Source organism: Hippopotamus amphibius, chromosome 10 (genome assembly GCF_030028045.1).
Source record: "Hippopotamus amphibius kiboko isolate mHipAmp2 chromosome 10, mHipAmp2.hap2, whole genome shotgun sequence".
NCBI lineage: Eukaryota > Metazoa > Chordata > Mammalia > Artiodactyla > Hippopotamidae > Hippopotamus > Hippopotamus amphibius.
The window spans coordinates 33,869,510-33,885,523 of record NC_080195.1 but is presented as its reverse complement, the minus strand read 5'-3'; the positions used below and the strand labels follow the sequence as shown (position 1 = coordinate 33,885,523).

The window sequence follows — 16,014 nt, the reverse complement described above, 5'->3', positions numbered from 1 at the left end:
CCTGCCTCCCTGCCTCGGCTTCCCCACTCAGGAAGCAGAAACATTAGACCACGTGATCTGTAAGGGCCCCTCCATTCTCTGATCTTTAGATCTGTATTTTAACTCAGCTAAATCTCATTTTGATTTGACCACATTCAAAAACAACTCAAAATAAACTCACTTTAAGGAGATACAGGCTGCTTTCTTTCCATAGTGCGTAGAGGGCAAGTAATGCTACTGCTATTTGCAATTATGAAGGGATAAAGCCACTTTCAAAACCCTAACAAGGGGTTTCCCTGGTGGAGCAGTGCTTAAGAATCTGCCTGCCAACGCAGGGGACACAGGTTCGAGCCCTGGTCCAGGAAGATCCCACATGCCGCGAAGCAACCAAGCCCGTGCACCACAACTACTGTGCTTGTGCTCTAGAGCCCATGAGCCACAACTGTTGAGCCTGTGCCACAACTACTGAAGCCCGCATGCCTAAAGCCCATGCTCCGCAACAAGAGAGGCCCAAACACTGAAACGAAGACTAGCCCCCTGCTCTCTGCAACTAGAGAAAGCCCGCGCACAGCAATGAAGACCCAATGCAGCCAATAAATAAATAAATTATAAAAACACAAACAACGTAACAGGAGCTGCTGGGACCATGAGAGGGAAAAACCTACTAGCCTGGTACCCACACATCACACGAAACATGGCTTAAAAGCTATAGACTCAGCTTACTCCTCATCCAACTCACGCCCATCAGCCCCAGATTACACGTGTACACGTGTGTGACTGTGCGCATGTCTACATGCAAACGGCAGACTGCAGATTTTTTTAGGAATGTAAATAATGAGGAAGTACCATGAACACTTCAAAAAAAACAGACATTGTTACGGTGATTGTCTCAAAATGATGTAGATAACTTATCAAAGACACTAGCCTGACTCATAATCTGACTTTTGGTCTTACGCTAATAAAATGCTTGCTATGAAGTCCACGATGCAAATTAATTTTTGAATTAGACTGCACAGAAGAGATAAGTTGAAAAAGTAATGGACTGCCCCATGAACTTTCAGGTGATAGCAGTTCAACATCTAAAATTATTCTTTTTATCAGCAGCGTGTATAAAATGCAACTTCTCCCTGATGGTTTTCTCTTCATCCAAACAATACTGCAACTTGTATTTTTAGCCTTTAAAGCTATGTTAAGATTCTTTTTTTTTTTTTTCATTTGTCTTTCCTTTTTTTTTTCTTTTTTTTGGGGGGTACACCAGGTTCAATCAACTGTTTTTATACACATATCCCTGTATTCCCTCCCTTCCTTGACGCCCCCCCTCCTCGAGTCCCCCCCACCCTCCCTGCCCCAGTCCTCTAAGGCATCTTCCATCCTCGAGTTGGACTCCCTTTGTTATACAACAACTTCCCACTGACTATTTTACAGTTGGTAGTATATATATGTCTGTGCTACTCTCTCACTTCCTCTCAGTTTCCCCTTCACCCCCCGCCCCCTCCCATACCTCGAGTTCTCTAGTCCATTCTCTGTATCTGCATCCTTATTCGTCACTGAGTTCATCAGTACCATTTTTAGATTATATGTGAGTTAGCATACAATATTTGTCCTTCTCTTTCTGACTTACTTCACTATGTATGACAGATTGTAGTTCTATCCACCTCATTACATATAGCTCCATTTCATCCCTTTTTATAGCTGAGTAATATTCCATTGTATATATATGCCACATCTTCTGTATCCATTCATTTGTTGATAGGCATTTAGGTTGCTTCCATGTCCTGGCTATTGTAAATAGTGCTGCAATAAACATTATGGTACAAGTTTCTTTTGGGATTATGGTTTTCTTTGGGTATATGCCCAGGAGTGGGATTACTAAAAGGCAGCCCTCAGAATGGGAAAAAATAATTGCCTGTGAAACAACGGACAAAGGATTAACCTCCAAAATATACAAGCAGCTCATGAAGCTTAATACCAAAAAAGCAAATAACCCAATCCACAAATGGGCAGAAGACCTAAATAGACATTTCTCCAAAGAAGACATACAGATGGCCAACACACATATGAAAAGATGCTCAACATCACTAATCATCAGAGAAATGCAAGTCAAAGCCACAATGAGGTATCACCTCACACCGATCAGAATGGCCATCATCACAAAGTCTGGAAACCACAAATGTTGGAGAGGGTGTGGAGAAAAGGGAACTCTCCTGCACTGTTGGTGGGACTTTAAGTTGGTACAGCCACTATGGAAAACAATTTGGAGGTTCCTTAAAAAACTACAAATAGAACTACCATATGTTAAGATTCTTTGATTAAAACTGGTTTCATCAGAAATATCTGTTCAGATGCCTGATTCATGAAAAATGCCAGCTGTAGATAATGCATCTCTCCACTCATTTTTAAAAGGTTTCATAATCTTTGTAGCAGAGCCCTTCTCACTGGCCCAACGGTGCTGAACCATTCACCAAACTTTACTGCACTATATTCGGTACATGGGCACTCTGATAGAAGGGGGAAAAAAAAGACAAACGATCCAGGAAGCTGAGGTGTGTCACAGGTAATGAGTAGCCTATCACCGTGAATGATAACGCAGGCTTGCGCTGAGCGCTTTGCCTAATTAGACTTCACACAAGGGGGAAAAACACTTTAATATTTAACATGTATAATGGTGTAATCGATGTACACAAATCAGGCCTGATGAGGAATACTGCTTATTAAAGAGGCAGACAGATGGCTACGGGAGAGGTAGCATCATTAAATGTAAAATCCCACAGGCTCTCGCTGTGAGCACCGGCCACATATCACGACTCCAACCCCAGCCAACCAATGCATTATTTAGTCTGTCCTCTTGCCCAGCAGGCGACAGCTACACCCACATCACAGTCTGAAGAAAATCACTTGGTGGAAACAGATCACCTCTCATGGCGTCTGAAGCACGCGGGCTGCGGTCAAAATCCCAGTGAGTCAAGATCTCCAGCATTTCTCTTACAATCACTTGAGTGAGATAATTAGTCCTCCTTTTTATTACCTTCAAGAACCCTTAATGTGTTGGAAGGCTTCCTGACTGTATTAAATCCAGCTGGCCTGCCACAAGATTGTGAATGCATAATGTATTTACAGGTAGCTTGGAAGAAAACACCAAGTAAGAAAACCATACGTGGCAAAAGAGTTGAACACAGGCACGCGTACGAACAGCAAATGATATGAAAAGAGACCCGTAAGGGTGGGTTATTTGTTTGGTTTCTCCAAGGTCAGCTTTACACTCACATGCAGGGTTCCTGGAAGGGAATGTGCCCCGTTCGTGAACACAGTTTCTCACCAATGCTGCTGACTCTTCAGGTGCTGCCTCCGTTCATTTCATGCATATTTACAGAGAACCTACTGTGTCCACACACTGCGCTTCGCCGCTCACAGTGCATCAAACAACTGTGTGAGCTGCAGTCCCCATGCTCCATGCGTCTGCAGTCCTGCCCAAGGATGACACAAAAGCAACTATAAGGCCACTGCCACATCACGCATGGTACCCACGGAGGTGACACACTTGGGAGCAGGAGCTGCAGTGGCAAACAGACTTTTGTGCAAACGCTGGGTCTCCCTGCCACCCCATCTGCCCCTGCCAAGGCATTCTATCTAACCGAACCTCGGTCCTTCCAGTCTTTTTACATGGGTTTAAAAACAATTCCACAGGACTTCCCTGGTGACGCAGTGGTTAAGAATCCGCCTGCCAATGCAGGGGACTCGGGTTCGATCCCTGGTCCGGGAAGATCCCACATGCTGCAGAGCAGCTATGTCCGTGCACCACAACTATTGAGACTGCGCACCACAACTATTGAAGCCCGCACACCTAGAGCCCGTGCTCCGCAACAAGAGCAGCCACTGCACAGAGAAGCCTGCGCACCACAATGAAGACCCAACGCAGCCAAAAATAAATTAAAATGAAAAATAAATAAAAACAAAACTAAAACAATTCTACAAATAAAGTGCTTCAGATACTGCTTAGTACCCAGTAGATTTCTTCCTAAGCTTCTGCCAGCTCTGCACTACTGGGGGGAAAAATGGGCCTCAATTTAATTAAAAAACCAATTATTCAACCCCTGACTCAGCTACAGCGACACCCATATCCACATCTTACTTCTCCTTGGCGTAAAACATCCGATTTTTACTTGAGTCTGTAAACAAACTCCTCCAGAACTATTCTTACCAAGTGTTTCCAGAAAGATCACGGATTTGAAGTGCAGAGAAAAAAAGAGTTTCAAGTTTTAATCCACTCGCTGGATGTGTACAGATGAGACTGGGACCATTTTCAGTAAATTTGATTCATGAAGTTCATGGCCATCATTCCATTTCTGACATTGTAAAATCAACAGGAAATAAAAAGTAATCCCGTTGACCTTGTAAGTAGGCGCTGAGAGCTTACCATCCCCAAGGAAGATGTTCCACGTGTCACTAAGCCATGGCTTCATGATACAGTCCCTTCTTTGTATTTCACTCTACTGTGAGCTCCTTGAGGTCAGAAACCCCTGTCTTTTCACCTATGATCTAGCACTAAGAACAGTGCCAGGCACACGGCAGGAGCTCCATAACCAGATTCTGAAAAACCTGAGAGCAGGCAGTTGTGTAGGTGACATCATTATCTGGGCACCTAAAACTACCTGCCAGCCGGGGCTGGTACCCAAAAAGGATGCTTCACGGCCCATTAAATGCATTGGGATGGAAACAAGGGACCTGGGCTCCATTCCTGACAATGTCATTCCCCTAAGTAGCTGGGTCATCTTAGCTAAGGCACTTCACCTCTCTGGGCCTCTTTTGGTTCATCTGAAAAATACAGAGATAGTCCAAATGATCTCAAATGTGCAATTATTTCTGCGAAATACTGATGCTGGTCCAACTGATCTCAGAGATAACATTTTTTCTGTTGATGTATTCTTGCTAAGCAGTGGTCCTCCCATGACTTCTAACTCCAACAAGTCATGGACAAGACCATTAAATGAAGTCTACAAATCCTCCAGAATCCAAGTGTCCCCTTCAGATGCACGATTTTGCCAAGTCAAAGATTTTTAGTTCCTGTAGATAAAATAGATCAACATGGCTAGCTTTAGTCAAAATTTCTCCATTCTTTCTCTGACTTTCATTCCTAAGTGATTAAGAGCTGCAGTAATGCCTCTCCACTTTACACTGGCATGACATTTGCCCCCAAAATAATGAAACAGTTGCTTACGGAGACCAGAGAAGAGAGTATTAAAAACCTGGTGCCTCCCGTGCACCTTCACCCCAGGAAGAACAATCCCCACAAGCCCAACACTCACCTCCCTGTGCTTTCAGGCAACCAGATGGGTCTAGTTCCTGAATCTCCTTCTGCCTCTGGCCTCACTTCTATCAGGACACGAGACACCCGGTCTGCGTGAACACCTAAGAGAGCACGTTCTCACGGCCTCTGCTCTCTACACTAACAACAGCCCAGACACTGGTCCAGACTCACTCTTGGAGGAAGAGAAAAAGGTAATTCCAGTGAAGCTGGATAAATTCTCCTATATACCCAAGGATATTCATGGAAAACACTCAGGATTTTTAATTACTTCAGTGAATAATACCCTCTCTGCAAAGAAAAAAACATTTTTGAGACAACCCAAGACCCAAAGGGTTGAATCAGCTCACTTGATCCAATGCGGTAACTAGTTTTATGCTCAGATTTTGACTTCAGCCACCATCTGGACGGATGAAACCATTCCCAGTCCAAACACTTCATTGCTTTCCATTCAAATGGTCCCTGAGTCTCAATGATTAAATTCCTACTTTAGGGATTAAGAACTTACTCATGGCCACAGAATGAGCCAGCTCAGGAATCCTTTCTCCACCAACCTAGTCTCCTTCCGGAGCAACATGTGTACACCTCCATCTGGAGGAGAGATACAAAACAAACAAACAAAAACTCTTTAAATTCATCAGCTCTCTCATTATTCTGGCCCAGAAATCTATGGGTCAAGAGTTCGGTGAAAAGACATAAAGGACCAGGACTTCCCTGGTGGTCCAGTGGTAAAGAATCCACCTTCCAACGCAGGGGACATGGGTTCGATCCCTGGTCGGAGAACTAAGATCCCACAGCTGTCCTCGCACCACAACTATTGAGCTCATGCACCACTAGAGAGCCCACGTGCCCTGGAGCCCGAGAGAAAACCAGAACACCACAACTAGAGAGAAGCCCACATTCCTCAACAAAAATCCCGCGTGCCACAACTAAGACCTGATGCAGCCAAAAATAAATAAATTAAAAAAAGAAAAAAGACATAAAGGACCCTCCCAACCAAAGAACATGCTTCAGACACAGGAGCTTACAGGTCACAGCGACATCCAAAGAAATACCCCCCAAAACACAAGTCTCCTCTGATGGGTTCCTATTATGCAGCCACCAAAGTATTTAAATAAATCTTACTTCTACACAAATAAGATACCCAAAGGTACCCCGGGTATTTTGAGTTATTTATGTCTATGAGGCCTAAGAAGTACTTATTTTCTATCCATCTGTATGTAGAGTAGATGGGAAATAAGACAAGGTATTCTAGTATCCTTTGGGCAGCTCGTTGAAACAGCCAAGGGACACTAGAACTCCTTCTGTAACGGCAAGACCCCGTCACAGTCTTGCCTCTCTCAGCCTAAGACCATGGGCTACATGAGAACACCGAGAGTGGTTTTCTGGGATCAGAGTCTATACCCAGGTCCCTTATCATAGGGACATACACACAGAGCGTGTTCAAGATGTATTTGATTATAATCATCTAGAACCTGACATTAAAAACTATGCAAATAGCTCAATTTCATTCCTTTTTATGGCTGAATAATATTCCATTGCATATATGTGCCACATCTTCTTCATCCATTCAAAGGAATGAAAGTGAGCTATTTGTAGTGAGATGGATGCACCTAGAGTCTGTCATACAGAGTGAAGTAAATCAGAAAGAGAAAAACAAATACCGTATGCTTACACATACATATATGGAATCTAGAAAAATGGTACTGATGAACCTAGTGGCAAGACAGGAATAGAGACGCACACGTAGAGAACGGACTTGAGGACACGGGCCGGGGCGGGGGAGATGCACGGCGGAAGCTGGGACGTAGTGAGAGAGTAGCACTGACATATACACGCTACCAAATGTGAAGCAGACAGCTCGTGGGAAGCTGCTGCAGAGCACAGGGAGATCAGCTTGATGCTTTGTGACGACCTAAAGGGGTGGGATAGGAAGGGTGGGAGGGAGGCTCAAGAGGGAGGGGATATTGGGATATATGTCCACATATAGCTGATTCACTTTTTTCTACAGCAGAAGCTAACACAATACTCTAACGCAATTCTACTCCAATAAAGATTAAAAAAAAAAACAAAAAAGCTATGCAAGAGTAGAATTAGAAGGGTCCAGCCCAGGGTGGATGCAGACGCCCCCGATCCTCCCCTCCCCCCTTCCTTCCTGCGCGCCTCTGTAATCACGGCAGCTGCGGCTACCTGCCGAGTACCCACCTCGTGCTAAGCAGCCTCCCTACGTTACCCACACCCATCCACCAACTCCCCGACACGACGGGCACTATTATCCCTCCTCTACAGACAAGAAAACCAAGACCTCGAGGATTCAGGAACTTGCCCAGGATCACAGTTAAGAACGTGTGGACCTGGGTAAACCGGCTCCAACGTCCAGGTCCGTCCCCAACGTCCAGGTCCGTCCCCGAGGTGCCGCCTCCCCCACGCAGTTCACTCTGCCCAGACTCTCCCACCTATTAGAGCGATCAGCGAACATTATTCCAACTCAGCTCCCCGAGGACCATAGGAACCAACCTGGATTTCATTTCAAGGTTTACTCTACTTCCCACAAAGCTACCCTTCTGCCACTTTTTTAAAGTCTGCTTGTTCATTTCATTTTAACACGCGCTATTAATTCCACAAAACGGGCTTTTGAAGATTACAGTAGCTTGCTTTGAACAAACTGTTCCCCGAGTCAATACCTTTTTTAGAATTTCTTGCATTTTTTTTTAAACCCTGAATCAAGCTTGTCTTGCACCCGGGCAGGTTCTGTTTGCTTATTCACAGAAGGGCTGGTTTATGCCCCTGTGCCGACGCAGAATAAATGTCAGGCCTCCTGCTCCCTGGCTGAGGTGGCCGTTCCCAGACTGTAAAGATTTTGTAAAGCCCGCATTCCATCCCCACCACACACGGCATCCACCCCGGACACCAAACAAGGCGGCCCATTGTCATAAAACCGCTAGGAACATCTCCCTGAAAAACCCCCGATCTCACAACACAGCCCACGCTACAGAAATGCCAGCAGGACCCCAAACAGGGCCCCGTGGACCTGGCTCCCTGACTCACCAGGAACAGAGCTGGGTGTGTTTACCCGAATCTCCAACTGGAATAAGGAAAGGTTTATTTTCCTGCGATACCAGCTACCCCTTGAAGATCTAGAGTGGAAACTGGCAGCAACTAATGATTTTGACGTAGCTGTTTGCCGGGAGAGGCTGCCGTGCTTCTGGAAAAACCCTGCAGTGGAAAGCCAGGGAGCCGGACGTCTGGTAGAGGCCCTGCAGCACTGGGGGAGGTAGCGCAGGGCTCAGGCCTCTCCCCACGCCTCAGCACAGCCCCCCGGCCCCCACCTCTGAGCCACCCGACCCCCCTGGTGCCCCAGGAACAAGCTGCTCACATTCCTGCCTCGCCCTCCACCCAGATCCCAAACCTTTTCCCCTCCGCCCGCCTCAAACTTCACTTCCGGCTTGTTCTAATTTCCATGAGACTCAAGTTCTCGGTTACTCCCCAAAAGACCCTCCTCCCCACCCCTCTGGACCCACAGGCATCTATCCTGGGCTCCAAGCTGCCCTTGCTTTCTGGAATTCACCCTCGTCTGGGCCTCCTGGGTAACAACCCCGTGTGACAGGAACCCTACACTCCACCAGCTCCTGTACCACCCAACCCCACCGCCGGGTCTGCCCCAGCCCCACAAGGGAGAACCAGAAAGGAACATTCTGAATAATTCTATCTTGGATGTTAAGTATCTTTATTGCTACCACCCCCTGTAATGGGTGGTGTGAGAAGAGACAGGAAAGACGGGAGAAGCGGAAGGGCACCGCTGTGGGTACCACCCACAGCATCAGTACCACCACCTCCAGTGGCCTGATGTCTTCCCCGTGCATCTCACTTAATTCCTAAAACAGCCTACAAGGTATTATTACTCCCCATTATGTACACAAGAAACTGAGCCTCAGAAATGTCCACGGATGGGGCCAGGCCCCCAGTCAGTGAGCGACAGAGCTGAGGTTCAAACCCCAGCAACGCCAACCCCAAAGGCCCAGAGCCTTCCTCTGCACCACAGCCTTCCACACCTTTGCCATCTCCGTGGTGTCTGGCAGTGCGCCTTCAGAGAAGAGGTGAGTAGGAAATATTTGTTAAGTGAATGCGTGAATGGCTGGCTCCAGTCTTCATACCTTAATTCTCTGCAACCCACACGCTGGATTTTAGTCACATATTCTGCTTATAACACGCCTGAAAAGCGCCTTGATAAGACATGAAACGTTGTACAGAAATAAGTTGTACCACAACTGTACTGTATTTCAAGCTGCTAGAAAAAGCCACATATAAAAATCTATAAATAAGAAGTGCTGAACGGACCCACTGATAACAGTTCATTTGTCTTCTTGCGCCATCCTGTCTCGAAAAGGATACAAATACAAGAATCTACAGAAAATCAATGTTTTCACATTTTGTTAACCCTCAGAACTTGAAGACGTTTTCTGGCTACTAGTTCAAGGAGTATGGATGGTGAACCAGACAGCAGGGAGGCTCTGGGGCCGGGCAGATGTGGCTCAAGGCCCAGGCCCGCCACCCATGAGCTGACCTTGGGCAGGTAACTCGCCTCTGTACACCCCTGGTTTTCTCATCTGCAAAATGCAGATAATAAGAGCACGTGCTTCTTGCAGCCGCTGTGCTGACTGAATGAGTAACTCACGGCCCAGGTTTAGCAGAGCAGCTGCCACGCAGTTAGGGCTCTGTGAACAGAACTCTCATGGAAAATGCAGCAAGAAATCTAAAATGAATGAGTCACTTGCTTTCGCAAACGTTATTATCAGCACTAAGTTCACCTGAATCCTCTGTTCCGGGTTACTGTGCCTGCCAGCATGCTCTACCCTGAAAGCAGTAATATCAATAATAATAGTAATAATAATAATAATAATAATAGCCACCACAGCAGCTATGACACAGCTCTCATCCACCTCGTGCCCAGCACTGTTCTAACCACTCGTACAGGTGAAAGCCTCCAAAACAGTTGTGCAAACTGTGCTCCACAAGACTGCCCCCCTCCCCAGAGGTGCACAGGCACGGGCGGAGGTCCATGCTCCGTTTCCCACGCTGTGCACCCGGGCACAGATGCTCCTCAAACGGGCACCTCCTGGGCTGGCAGCAGCCCAGTTCACAGATGGTAGCAGACACATTAACTGCAGCAAGTTTCTAAAGGATGGGAGACAGAAGTAGAAGATCACTTTTGAGAGCACCCAGGCCCTAAGTCGGAGACCAACATCTTAGTAATTTCATTAACGGAGTAGATGAGGATCCCTCCAGATCACCAGGGAACAGCTCCTATTACCAAGCTGCACGCGTGTGCCCACGTGCCTGGGGAAGGGAGAGCAAGGGGCCCCACTGTCCAGTATAAACAGACAACTCCCGTCTACCTCCTCCCTGTTTCCTGCTTCCCTGTTCCTCCATCAACACAAACATCCCTGCCAGTGAAAAGGAAACAGAGTAGCAGACATGACCCCAGGATAACCAAATGTATGTTTTACACGGTCCAAAAACAACTAAACTGATCTGTGTAGCAAAGTACTGTTTCACTAAGTCACAGGACCCAAACCTTTCTCTGCCAGCTCTAGAGCTGCTGTTTCTGTGCATCTAGGCAGCACCACCCAAGTGCAAGTTCCTAAGAAGAGACTCCCAGGTGCAAACAAGCAAGTCCTCCCACCTCGGGCATCCATAATCTTGGTCAGCTCCAGGGCTCCTGTCCAAACTCCAATGCCTTGCTCTACACCAGGCTCCACCCCATCACTGCAGCAGAGCCTCGGCCTGCTTCTGGGGGAAGTCAGGAGGCAGGGAGACCCAGGGCCTTCACCGGCCAGATGTCTAACGGCGACAGCGGCGCTCTCCCAGTTCTAGAGAAGCATTCTTGTGCAAACAGGGTCTCTGTAACTCAGAATCCTAAACATGGTTCCCAAAAGTGAGCTTACTCATGGGGAAGTGATAAGAAGAATTATCTGCGAACTTCACGCAGAAGCTCTTCCTCTTCCCCAGTTCTTAGTAATGACCTAAACCTTGACAGAAAGGCAGCAAAGATCAGACTGCCTTGTTTTAAAGTCCTACCATGTGATGTATATCCAGACAAAACTCTAATTCAAAAAGATACATGCATCCCTTATGTGCTTAGCAGCACTATTCACAACAGCCAAGACATGGTAGCAACCTAAATGTCCATCAACAGGTGAATGGATAAAGATGTGGTACATATATACAATGGAATATTAGCCATAAAAAAGAATGAAATAATGCCATTTGCAGCAACATGCACGGCCCTAGAGATTATCATACTAAGTGAAATAAGTCAGAAAGAGAAAGACAAACACCATATGACATCACTTATATGTGGAATCTAAAATATGGCACAAGTGAACCTATCTGTGAAATAGAAACAGAATCACGAACATAGAAAATGGACTGGTGGTTGCCAAGGGGGAGGGGGTTGGGGGAGGGACAAAGCGGGAGGCCGGGATTAGCAGATGTAAACTTTTATATATAGAATGGATAAACAAGGTCCTACTGTACAGCACAGAGAACTATATTCAATATTCTATGATGAACCATAATGGAAAAGAATATTAAAAAAAGAATGTGGTTGTGTGTGTGTGTACACACATATCTGAATCACTCTGATGTACAGCAGAAATTAACACAACATTGTACATCAACTACACTTCAATTCTAAAAAATACTGGAAAAAAAAAGTCCTGCCACGAGAAAATCAGAAGTCTGATAAATTTCTGAATTCAGAAGAAATCCCTCAGTAAGATTTGGGACCTACAATGAGCTGAACTCTTCTGTAACTGTTGTTAGTTTTACTTTACTGATTACTGATATTTAGTTTGTCACTGTAATTAAACTCCACTGAAAACCTGAAAATATTCTCTTACAAACAATATGGCAATATTTTCAGTCATCGTGTTTAGTTACATACCTTGTCGATATTTTTTCTACCAAATATCAAATTCCATCTGACAAAATAAAAACACCAACACAACTTCAAGTTGTTCAATAGTCTCAAGCCTGACTAACTTCATTCAAGTTAGAATTCAGAAGCAAGAGGGCTTTTCAAAAACTCCCAGAAGAAAAATGCTTTTCAATGATACATCTTGGAATGTAGTAAAACATATTTTTTAATGTGTAGAATGTCACGTGGCCCCATTTTTTAAAAAGACAAGACACCAGCAGCTTCTTACTGGCCAGATAAACTCCTTGAGAAACAAGTTATCAGCACTCCAAGTACCAATTTAGGAAATAAAGCAATTTTAAACACATTAAAAGAAAAAATAAGCTCTACCAAAAACATACTCCCCAAAACCCTTAAAAATATTAGACCAAAATTATATATTTGAATTTTTAGACAGTTTTTTTAAATCATGTATTGGCATATAAGGATATGCAAAGCAAAAAGCCCGATTCTTACATCTCCTTTAAACTTTTAAAGTTATTCTAAAATGGTACCGAATCCGTCATTTAAGACCCCTTGCACATATTTTTAAGGCCTCTGGTAATGCTTTTCACACAGGTTGCCCTTCTCTAATAAGGCATTCCATGTGGAGAACCCAGGAAGTCAAGTTCCTTTGCTGCCTTACAGGACATGGCAGCCTGGGTGATACACTACGCAGAGGGGGCCCCTAGTGGTGGAGCCGCCGCTCCGACTTGGCTGTGTAGATTTTATAAGACTCCTTCATCACCAGAGCAAAATCAATAGGTAATAAAGTCTACCTGAGCTACCTTCTTTAATAACCTCTATTAGCCCTGATGTAGAGTAGGGCCATCATTTAGAATCCCAAGGTCCTTTCACTAAGAATAAAAAAGGAAAATGTGACCTGAAGAATAACTTCACTACATCCTGTCTTTCAAATCCACAAACATTTATGAAGCCGCGCCCTGCCAGGCCTGAGCTGGCCGGAGACACAGGGTAAACGCCGGAGCAAGCACCCACCGCACAGAGCTTCCTGTGCTTTCTTTCCAACGTGATATTACACGAGGGACAGAGTGAGAGCAACACGAAGACGGCAAAGTACAATTCCTCACCGTGTGACCTCGTGACGGGCTCTCATCAACAGGAAAAACCTTAAGTAGTGACCCACCCCACCTCCAGAGTGTCAACTCCTGGTGTCCAAACACCCAGGCAGGGCAGCACCCGAGCTTCTTCAATCAAGGGTGATTGAATGAACGGATGGGAAGGAAGACCGCACACAAGAAGGAATTTTAAATTAAAAACAACAGCAACGCTGAAACCTGCCACACCTGGGGGGCCCCAAAAGTCAAGGAAGACAAGAGACAACTCGTCCAGCGCATTCACTGTGCCCCCCGGGGCCCTGGGATAAGTTCCTAAGTGTTATTTCTTTTTTCCTAACATCTTCACAAGATGAGGAATATTATTGGCATTTTACAAAGTCGAAACAAGGCTGTGGAAGGGTGCCTTGCCCAAGGTCACACAGTTAATAAATGGGAGGCTGCCTGGAGCCCAGGAGTCTGGGCGGCAAAGCAAAAGTTCCCGTGGCTTCAGTGTAGTCTGGTGAGTCCAGCAGCTTGAGATTTTGCTCTGAACTCCATGGGTACAGTCTGCAATTTGGAACACAAAGATGAACGGAAGTAAAGCGTTTCAATGCTGTATACTTTAGAGAACATATAAGATGGAAAGAACCATCACGTATTTAAACCCTTATGGCCCCATCTCTCGCTTTCCAGGAACTGACCTTCTCTGGGAACAACGCCGCCATCCCATGTCCTATGATGCACTATTACACAAGTTCAAGCCACTTTTTATGACTAAGCCTTTATGGTTTTGCTTTATGCTTCTATATCCAAGTTTGAAAGACTTTTCTCATTCCAATTAGCAACATGACAACACCGCGCAGGGCTTGTTAATATTCATTGTTGCAAGTAAGGCTACGACAATTACGACTTTCCTGCATGAAAATGTGAACAACATCCAAGAAATCCGGTAGAACTGAATTTCAATTTCTAGTAAAAAAAAGACGCGAAAGAACAGTTAATTATCTTTATTATCTAGACCTCTCTAATGACATTTAAGTGAAAACCACTCCGAGGCTTTGAAATCAGAATAAAAGCGGAGTTTGCGAAATACCCACTCGATCATGTACTCGCGTTTCCCAAGGCTCGCTGTTTCGGCGTGCACGGTGCTGTTAAATCTCCTCTCCCATCGCTCTGCCCTGCGATGAAAAGATAACTTCAAAGCCAACTGACGGGAGTGCAGGTGCAGGAAGCGCCGCGGAAACAACAACTTGGCCGCGTCTTTGAGCAGCACTCCTCGCCGCCCTTCACCCCGCCCCCAGACCGTGCCCTCGAGCGGCTCCTCCGCGGACCGCACACGGCACTCCCTCCCGGCATCCCGGATCGCGGTGACCCTCGGGCACGTTCGCCCCGGCACGGGTCCCAGGCAGAGGGCACGCTGCCCACCTCGGCGCGCCCCCCGCGCCCCCTCCATCCCAGCCAAGACGATTCCGTGCAGCAGCAGCAAAAGAGTCACGCGGGCACGTGCAAAGGCTACTTTTTAGTGGGTGTTCGAGAAAGTCATTAAACAGCGAAAGGCCACCGGAGGCTGGTGAAGCCAATGTGACCGCGGCGCGACAGCGCCCGGGTCCCTCCCGGGAAGCCTCCCCGGCGACCCCGCGTACCCACCTGCCGGCGCCGAGCGAGCCCCCGGATCCGAGCCGCCCCCTCTCCTCGCCTCCCCCTCCCTCCCTGCAGCGCGACCCCCTCCCCGCGGCCCCGCCCTCCGCGGCCGCGCGAGCCCCCGGGTGCAGGCGGGCCGGGGGCGCGAGGATGCCGCGCGATGCCCCCGCGGCGCCCACGCCGGCTCGGCCCGGGGCCCGACTCACCGCGAGGCGCTGCCGGCCGGCTCCCGCCGCTCCCGCCGCCGGCCGCCCCTCCCGCGCGGCGCCGCGGGCTCGGCTCCACCTCCCGCTCCCGCGGCCGCCGAGCCTCCGGGGACCCGGGGGCGGGGAGCGCGGGACCGCGGCCAAGCCCTGCGCCGGGTGGGGGCCGCGAGCCGCGGGCGGGGCGGGGCGGGGGTCGCGCTGGCCGCGCCCCCGCCGTGCGTCCCTCGCCCGCGAGCGGGTGCCCGGGGCCGAGCAGCTCCCGCTACGACGGGCGCGCCGGAGACCACCCCGCAGGTGGCGGCTCCGCGCGAGCCTGAGACGCGGAGCAGTGGAGGGAGGGGCGAGGGCGCGGGGCGGCCCGGGCCCCAGTAGAGGGGGGTCCGTGTCTGCTCGGCAAGTGCGGTCCTTCCTCTTTATGGACGGAGCCCCCCGCCCGGCCCCGGCCCCCCCACCCGCCCTGTCCCCTTGCCCGCTCTCGGCTGCCCTGCCCGCCCACATCCCCCCACCGACACCCCGGGCCGACGGACTTACCAAAACTTTGCAAATGGCACTTCGGAGAATTAATCCCGTAGTCGCTGTCTTTGCGGCCCCGGGTGGGTTACGACGCCTTCACGAGAGAGCCGTTACTCACGGCCAAGGTCAGAAAGCCCTCGAGCTCTGCGACCCCACCGCTGTGGGGAAGTGATGTCTGCAGGGACCCCTGACGGCCACTGGGAGGCCGAGGAGGGAAGTCGGAGCGGAGGGGAAAGGATGGAAAGCTGGCAGGCGGGGTGTTGAGTAATAAGGCGCCCCCCCCCCACACACACACACTCACACACACGCACAGTCGCACACACACATGCCCTCGGGGCCGCACGTGCCCTTGACTTG

General features: G+C 48.1%; 1 protein-coding gene across 4 annotated transcripts in view; it reads right to left on the bottom strand.

Annotated features, from left to right (window-relative positions):
- CSGALNACT1 (chondroitin sulfate N-acetylgalactosaminyltransferase 1) overlaps positions 1 to 15,809 on the bottom strand; it is a 321,341-nt gene extending 305,532 nt beyond the window's left edge. For 2 of the 4 annotated variants that reach the window (XM_057697975.1, XM_057697969.1), the window contains exon 1: positions 15,145 to 15,212. The gene's annotated coding sequence lies outside the window, so the exon portion shown is untranslated. Of the gene's footprint in view, positions 1 to 15,144; positions 15,213 to 15,675 lie in introns of those variants that run through there. The other 2 variants (XM_057697970.1, XM_057697976.1) reach the window with 2 other exon arrangements.
- Positions 15,810 to 16,014: the final 205 nt, after the last annotated feature.